The 8,057-nt window shown below is 25.6% G+C and overlaps 1 protein-coding gene and 1 long non-coding RNA gene across 2 annotated transcripts in view; one reads left to right on the forward strand and one right to left on the reverse strand.

Annotated features, from left to right (window-relative positions):
- The window catches only part of LOC111641620 (spermatogenesis-associated protein 22-like), a 111,980-nt gene that overhangs the window by 19,590 nt on the left and 84,333 nt on the right, over window positions 1-8,057 (forward strand). The window lies entirely within an intron of this gene.
- LOC111641631 lies at window positions 6,217-7,138 on the reverse strand. Its single transcript, XR_002759444.1, has 3 exons — window positions 6,986-7,138; window positions 6,826-6,874; window positions 6,217-6,566 (listed from the first exon to the last, which is right to left on the reverse strand). It is a non-coding gene; the product is annotated as an uncharacterized LOC111641631 (long non-coding RNA).

An 8,057-nucleotide genomic window follows, 5' to 3' on the forward strand; every position in this document is an offset into this window, starting at 1 on the left:
TATATATATATATGTAATTTTCACAACTGCATTTAAAATTTTAATTTACTATTTAAAAATATTATTATCAAACTTTCTCTTCATTTATTATGTCATGCCGAGCGTAAATAGATAAACGTGAATAGAATAATACTTTTATCTCGCTTGCAGTCTAAATCAAAATAAATTGGGGTAGGCTACAAGGTAAATATTATCACCACACCCAGCCTTTTGGGTACAGAATAACGTCATCAACCGCAGCTTTTCGAAATCTATTTAATCATTAGTTATTGATATAGATAAAAACTATTTTTTTAAACAAATCGATCGCTCTTTGAGAGTAATATTTACGATAACAGGAAAACAATATTATTTTCTCATGGAAATTCTTAATAAGTAAAAAATAAAAAGATAACATAACCTGTTTACTGTTTGCGAATAAATATTTCCTGTGAGAATAAATTAGTAAAAAAATTAATTTTAAACTTATGCCCGTGTAACACATTTTATTATAGCTATTTTTACACAAAAATGTAATATTTAATATTGTAATATATAACTATAAAAAAATTAATTGTTCCATTATTTAATGGAATTATCATTAAGCTAATTTTTTTTATTTTAAATATTTAAATACATAAACCACTGTAGTTAAATATTTCTTTGAATAAAATTAATTGATGTGTGAACTAATAATTTTACTTTTTTTGTAATTTGCAAGCTAATTATTATAGATAAAATTACACGAATAATGACTTTTAAATTTAGAAAATCGTTTTCATTAATGATGTTTTTCTGGAACATCTGGCAGTTGAGACTCGGCAATAAAAATCTATAAAATTGCTGACATACATTTTATTGATATAAAAAAAATGTCGCAAGAAATAAAATGACCTTGCACTTGTTTCAAATAAAAATTCTTTCAATTATTAATCAAATAATTATAACATATAAAATGAAAGTTTTATTAATAAATGAATTTATATTTTAAATTACTTTTTAATNATATTGCGTTACCTTATTCCATCAATTCAACCCAATCCTAACGAAGTGCAACGATTAGTAATAGACAAAACTTTTTAAAATTAATATTAAATCATATATCTTACAAAATATTTGATTTATAAAATTTTTTATGAAAAGTATACATTAAATTTAGTAATGTATAGTTATAATAATAATACATACGAATTCTGTTATTTTATGATTAATCAAATATTTTTTATGTTTGAATTTTCATAAAAATTTTAACTGCTTACTTAACTACTGCATAATACAATAGTAAAATTGTAAACTTTTGCATTGTTAAGAATTTTTCTACCATAATTGAATAATTACTGTATGTAGCGACAAGTATTTCAATATAAGTTAATTTTTATCAAACCAATTATAACTTATTCAGAAATTAAGGAATAAATATGAAGGTTGATTAATTGATAGGATAGGATAATATAGCACATGGGCGATCTGCCAAGGAAGAAAGCCTCCCGAGAGGACTTTTTATGGGGAAACTGGTTCTATTTAAGTGTTAGACACATGGAAAAAACCCGGAAAATTCCATGTGGTTAGCTCGTTGGTCAGGCGGGAAGCCACCAGTAGTTTTATCCACTCAGCCACTAATGGTACTTAATGAAAGATTCTATGCCTATTATTTATTTAATTTGTGCTTATTATTATCATTATTCAAGTAGTTTACTCTTATTAAAAGTAGCAGTGTAGTATCGTATTAATTATAACAAACTAATTTCCGTAAAAGATAAAGATATTATTGTTCATTTTTATTGTTAATAAGATCACAAAGATTATTATTGATATCTTCCGGAAACGATATGGGAGGAGACGGTTCCCAGATTCTCTTGATGAAAATTAAGATAATCCTTTGTACGTAACATACAGTACATGTACTAGCATTCAAAGAAGAGATTTTAATTTTCCTTTGAGTTCTTTCAGTGCTTCCATTAAAGAAAACAATATTAAAAATACAGTAGAGCGTCGTTTATCCGAATCAATTGGGGACTGGGGTTGTTCGGATAACTTATTTTTCGGATAACCGATTATGTACGAAAAAATACATTAACCTATCCCATGTTGAAATTTTTCTCTGTTGTATGTCACTTCGCGTTGAATTTTCGTCTATGTTAAGCCTAATGTAAACTTTTTAAAATAATAATCGTGACTATTGTATCGTTAAAAATTATTTCTTTATTTTTTACAAACAAAATAAATATATTGAAAAATATAAAAACAAAAATATATATATACTTTAGAAGTAAATCTAGTATCAAAAACGTTCGATTTAGCATGACACACAGTCCTGAGAAAAACACCACAGAAAAGTGCCAGTGCTGCCAGCTAAAAAACACACATCAACAAAAAAATATTGGAGTAGTCCAAGATATAGCCAAAGATTGCAGCGCCACAGCACTAGCGAAAATTTAAATTTGCCGACTGGAATTCTTTCGGATAACCGACTTTCGGATAAACGACGCTCTACTGTATATAAAAAAAACTAAAATGTATTTACACATTACGTTATATCAATCACCAGGAAAAACAGTCTTCCTTTATTATCTGTATCGTTTTCTCTAATAAAATGTCACTGTAAAAGTTTATAAACTTTAATAACATTTTATTAAAGCTTATAAAATTGAATGAATTTGGAAGTAACCTATGTTCTTCCCACGACAATCCTGGAGACTGTATTGTTTATTAGTGTTTTTTAAACTTTTTAATGTGAAGAAAATTATTGATTTTAATTCATAAGACACAGATTATCGTTAGCCTATATTGTGATTTTTTATTTAAATTGAGTGCATTAAAAAACAAAAAATTGAAGTTTGTTGTTTTAGCGACCTCCCAAATGAGGTCTCACGTCTCCCATACAGGCCGTGGCTCCCATAATTTGAGAAACATTGATCTAAAGTATGCAGCAGACAAAGAATAAATTTAGGTTATCCATGTATGAAATGCATTCATTTTGCATATACTGTGTATAACATTTTATACAACTAGCCATCTAAATTAAATAAATATAGTTGCTATTAGAGTTATTGAGTATTTATAAACCCGTTTATTTCTTATAGCTTATCTTACTTCAACTTTTCAAAAACTGACAATAATCTCTGGTCGTACCAGGATCTTACTAATTTCTTTCATCTTTGACATATCTGATAAATTCATTTTCTTCGGTCATTATTTGTCTCTTTTAAGTTTTTTACAGAAAAAATGAAAACGTGAGTGTAAGAAATAAATCTTCAAAGACATTCACCAATTCTTATGTTTTTAGTATTTTAACAAAGTGAATAGGCCTACTAAAAATTCAAAATTACGTTTTTCTCGTTCTTGAGAATGATACATAATCGTTTTATGTGATTATCATATTGCTGATTCAATATTTACTAGAAAATTAAATCTTTTGACGTGTGAATCAGATCTTTTTGACTTTTATTAAATTAAGACGGATTTGCGAGCATGAAGGTACTATTCTGTACTAACAGAACAGTACAGTACTAACAATCTCATTTGTGCTCATAATAAGTGATGAGTTCGATTATTCTGAAAAAAGTTGGGGTAGTAGATCCTATTTGAATTGTCTTTGAAGAATTTTAAGTGATTCAAATCAGATTTCAATCTGAAATTTTCATAACAATAACATAATATCGTATTATATAGCAACCCGTTTATGTTTTGTTATTTTCCGTAATATTACAAAAAAGAAAAAAAAACAATCCAGTAACGAGTTGCTTAACTTTCCCGGTAACATTTAAAACTTCGTGTAACGCAATCTATTATGATGTATTATTTAAAAACTTTTTATATAATTAATTATTATAAAATGGCAAAAGGCTTGATTTTGAGGGTAGGGATGAGTTTTATTTTAAAAAAAGTTGTAAATGCTAGTAATGCCTATAATTGTCATTAAGTCCGGCCCTACTCGAGATATAATACACGACCCCTCTATCTCTCCACCCCGTCGACCTTTAAGCACCAAAATTTAATAGCATCATCTCTCTAATACACAGATCTCCCTGCAAATTTTCGAAAATTTTCGACAAAAAGCACAGGAGTTATCAAGCCTCAAAGTTGGTGAACAAAATTGTGTCACCCACTTACCCAAACACACACATAGAGGAAAAAAAAGAATTTTTTTGCATTTTTCGTCGTTCAAACTCCCGAGTCCAAAAATGTAAAACTCTCGGGGGTTTCTTTTTACTGACCACCATATAACAAAGCCTGGAAAGTAAATTCTAAGCCATTTTCCTTTAAAAAGTGCAGCTATACATATAGAGAGCGTACCGGTATGTACAGTACATACAGTACATAAGAAACAGTGATCTCATAATTCATAGTTAGATTTATAAAATTTCATAAGTCATACATATGTTATAAGTAAATAAATTGATGTCCTATAACAAGTACGATATTATTTTTTTCTTATAAAACAATATATAAAAATTATGAAAAACTGACATTTTTTAAAAGGCTATTTATTATATTTATTTCTATTTAATTTGCTTCTTTTTTTATTATATTAGACTTTCCTGCATAATTAACTTTTTGTATAATTTTCCTTAAAGCTCGGTTATCTTAATCTTAAATCATTAAATTATGTCAGGTTTATTTGACTACAATAAGTCTAGAAAAAGTTATTAAAAATTTCTTATATTAAATCAAAATTATTAAGAAATGTTTTCAGGATTTAAACTTTTTTTAAACCAAAATATGCTTCTCTCTATGTGTATATTTTATTCTAAATTTCATTTTATTTTTTGCATCATCGTTAAAACTTGAATATTTCAAATTCGTCCCGCTTGTTACTAACGTTTTTCTCTAGAAATCACATTATATACTAATGTTAGTATGCGTGAAAAATATTTGATGTCATGAATCTCAGGATTACAAGACGCTATCAACTTAGGATATACAATTTATATGAAATCGCTTAAAACTGTGTCTATAGCGGTTCTTTTAGTGGCTTAATTAACTGAATATAACTATACTTTAAATTTTGATAAAATAAGAAAAGTAAAAGAAGCAATTATATTTTTAATGGTTTTTTTTCTTGTAAATGAAACAATAACATTTTATTATTGTTGCTACTTAAGCTTACCTGATAATATACAGTATATGTCAAACAATAAATCAATTAGAAACGTATTTTTATTAAGAAGAATTACGGTTTATATGTAATACAATTATAAAAAATTAAAAATTACTTTGAGATTTATTTTGCAAACCTATTATATTTATAATTCTATCACTTAAAAGTAATGTTAATATGAAGAAAGTTCATTTGTAATATATTGAATGTATTTTTAAGAAGAAAAATGCATACATTCTCGTGGAATTTAAATCCAATATAGACTCATTGAAAAAAACTGTAAATATATTTTTCTCAACTCAGTCCAATGCCGTATAAATATAATTTTTCTTATATGTGGTAACTGTTTGTTGTAATTGAATTTTACTATGATAACTTTTGTAATATTTATGAATATTAATAATTAGGTCTGTTGGTTTTAGAGATTTTCAAAATAAAACTTAAATTAAAATTATCTATTTATTTCGTGTTCTTTTATTTACTGATGTTAAAAATAAAGTATTATATAGTATTACATTCCTGATTTATAAATGAATTTGTTTTGAAACGTGCATTAAAACTGTTAATTTATTAAATGAATTATAATTATTATGTTAATGAATATTACTTGCTAAATCTTAATTATAACATCGCTAAACGCTATTTCATTACCATAAAGAATAGATTCTAATCTAGGCCAGGGGCAGAAAAATTTTATCGCCTGTAGGGAATTTAAAAAAGTCATATTTCTCTATTATAAAAAATTAGAACATAGATAAATGATAATCCTATAAATATATATATTTTAATACTTATTTAATTTCGATGAAAAACCGCATAAAATATTTTTATAATTCGGATAGAAATAAATTTAACTAACATAGATATTTTATTATTGAATTAATTTTAGTGATATCTCGATTTTATGTGTTTACTTTTATTTATTTATTTTGCACAATAACTACGTATAAATTTATGCTTAAGTGGATAATATTAAATAATTTATAAGATTTATTTTTTGTGTATGGTTTAAAATTAATTATATTTCCTATACATCGTACTCACGTAGGTGAATTTTTAGGAATTGAAAAAATTGTAAAATGTAATAGCAATATTAGAATATTTCTTTCTTTGAATTTTTGAATAATCTACGAAAATATTTATTTTATTAAGTTTAACTGTATTTCATATACATTTTATGATGTAATTGGTTTTTCATTGTAAATACAAATTAAATGATAAAAACAAGTTTATCATTTAAGTTAATTAAGAAATACGCTTCTTCCAGTTCCGTAGCAAACAACATGGCTAATGAAATGATCCACTCGCTTTTATCCTTTTTAAAATTATCTTCATATAATCATTTGATATCAACAGAAAAAGTTCTCGAACTGAATGGGATTTGACATCAATAGAGAGAAGCTAGTGTCATACAGACGTGAATCCATGGCGTTCAGCATAATAAAAGTTAGAGCCTTGTTATCAGCGCCATTCCTATCCCTAAAAACTAAATAAATAAAATTGAACATTTTATATCATATTTAAACAATTCAGTATACGTAAGGTGAATTACTAAAGGTATATTTACTAAAGGTCTATGGATAAATTTAATAATTTATCCATAGACCTTTAGTAAATATTCTCATATTAAGTGTTATATTACTAATTATCATCAATTATAATTATAATTATATTCTAATGGCTACTAATGCAGATTCAGTTTTTTCTAAATGCTATATAAATTTTCATAAAGCTTTGACACTCACGATCTTAATTTTACTCCTTGATCAAATGATTTTTCGATTTCTCGGATTTCTATACAAAGATACAAAACAAAATTTGAATGTTGCAGGAACAAATTTACAAACAATTAGTAGAATTTCGAAAGTATCATATTGTATATATTAAAAACTTTATAATACAAACCCGATGATATTAAAGTATGTTTTACAGGTTTATTGCTAAAGTCAACGAGGCATTGTTCATGTTTAAGCATTCCGTATCATAGTACTTTTTAATCTTACGAACCTAATGTTTAACACGTTAATTAAACTAATGTAGATACAGTGCCAGATAAAATTGTCATTTGCACTTTAAAAATTTTTAAATTTTCTATTTTTTTTTAAATAAATTTGTTTAAGTTTTTTCTGTGAATGATACTAAATTAAAGTCATATTCAGAAAGACTTAAAAACTCATTGTTTCAAAAAACATATAATATTATTTATAACATTTTCAAACTTATTGTTGTAATATGCAAATTTAGTCAAGAAAAATACTTTCAATGAAAAGTTAATTTTGTCTGGCACTGTAAAACTTTAGTTTAATTAATGTGTTAATAAAATAAACATTGAAATAATTTGAATAAAAATGAAATATTTATAAACGATAGTTTAGACTTGAATTAGGAAGAAAAACATTATTATTAGGAAAAATTTATCTGATTCAGAATTCTCCGTATAGACTATATTTTTTCTCTCATTGCTGCCTACTACAAACTCACAATAGATCTACTAGCAAAGGTAAAAGGAAAAAAAGTGATACTTCTGCTAGAACTGCCTGTGAAAAATTATGAACGTTATATCGGATTAGATTCCGAATTCCTCGTGATGATAGATGAATTATTTTACGGCCCGGGCGTTCGATGGATTATATCCAATTAAGTAGGCTTTCAGTATTTATTGAAAGTTTTCAATTGTTATCATTTTATTAACTAGTTAAATATTTAGTTATAAAATTAGTTTTGTTTAGTATTTTTGTTAAAATGTTTACAGAACTGAACTGACGTAATCTTATTTTTATATTATTATTAATTTTAAATGTCTTGGAGACAACTAATAAATTAATAGGTAACTTAAAACTAAAGCTGAATTATACAAGTAGGACGGTTATTATTCATTCTATTTGTTTTTAGTTATATCAAAATTAAATCAACAAATTACACAAGATATATTTATTTTATTTTTACTTCATTGAAATACCATACAGTAAATTCTGTT

Source organism: Centruroides sculpturatus, unplaced genomic scaffold, assembly GCF_000671375.1.
Source record: "Centruroides sculpturatus isolate CEXI.00-Female unplaced genomic scaffold, Cexi_2.0 scaffold151, whole genome shotgun sequence".
NCBI lineage: Eukaryota > Metazoa > Arthropoda > Arachnida > Scorpiones > Buthidae > Centruroides > Centruroides sculpturatus.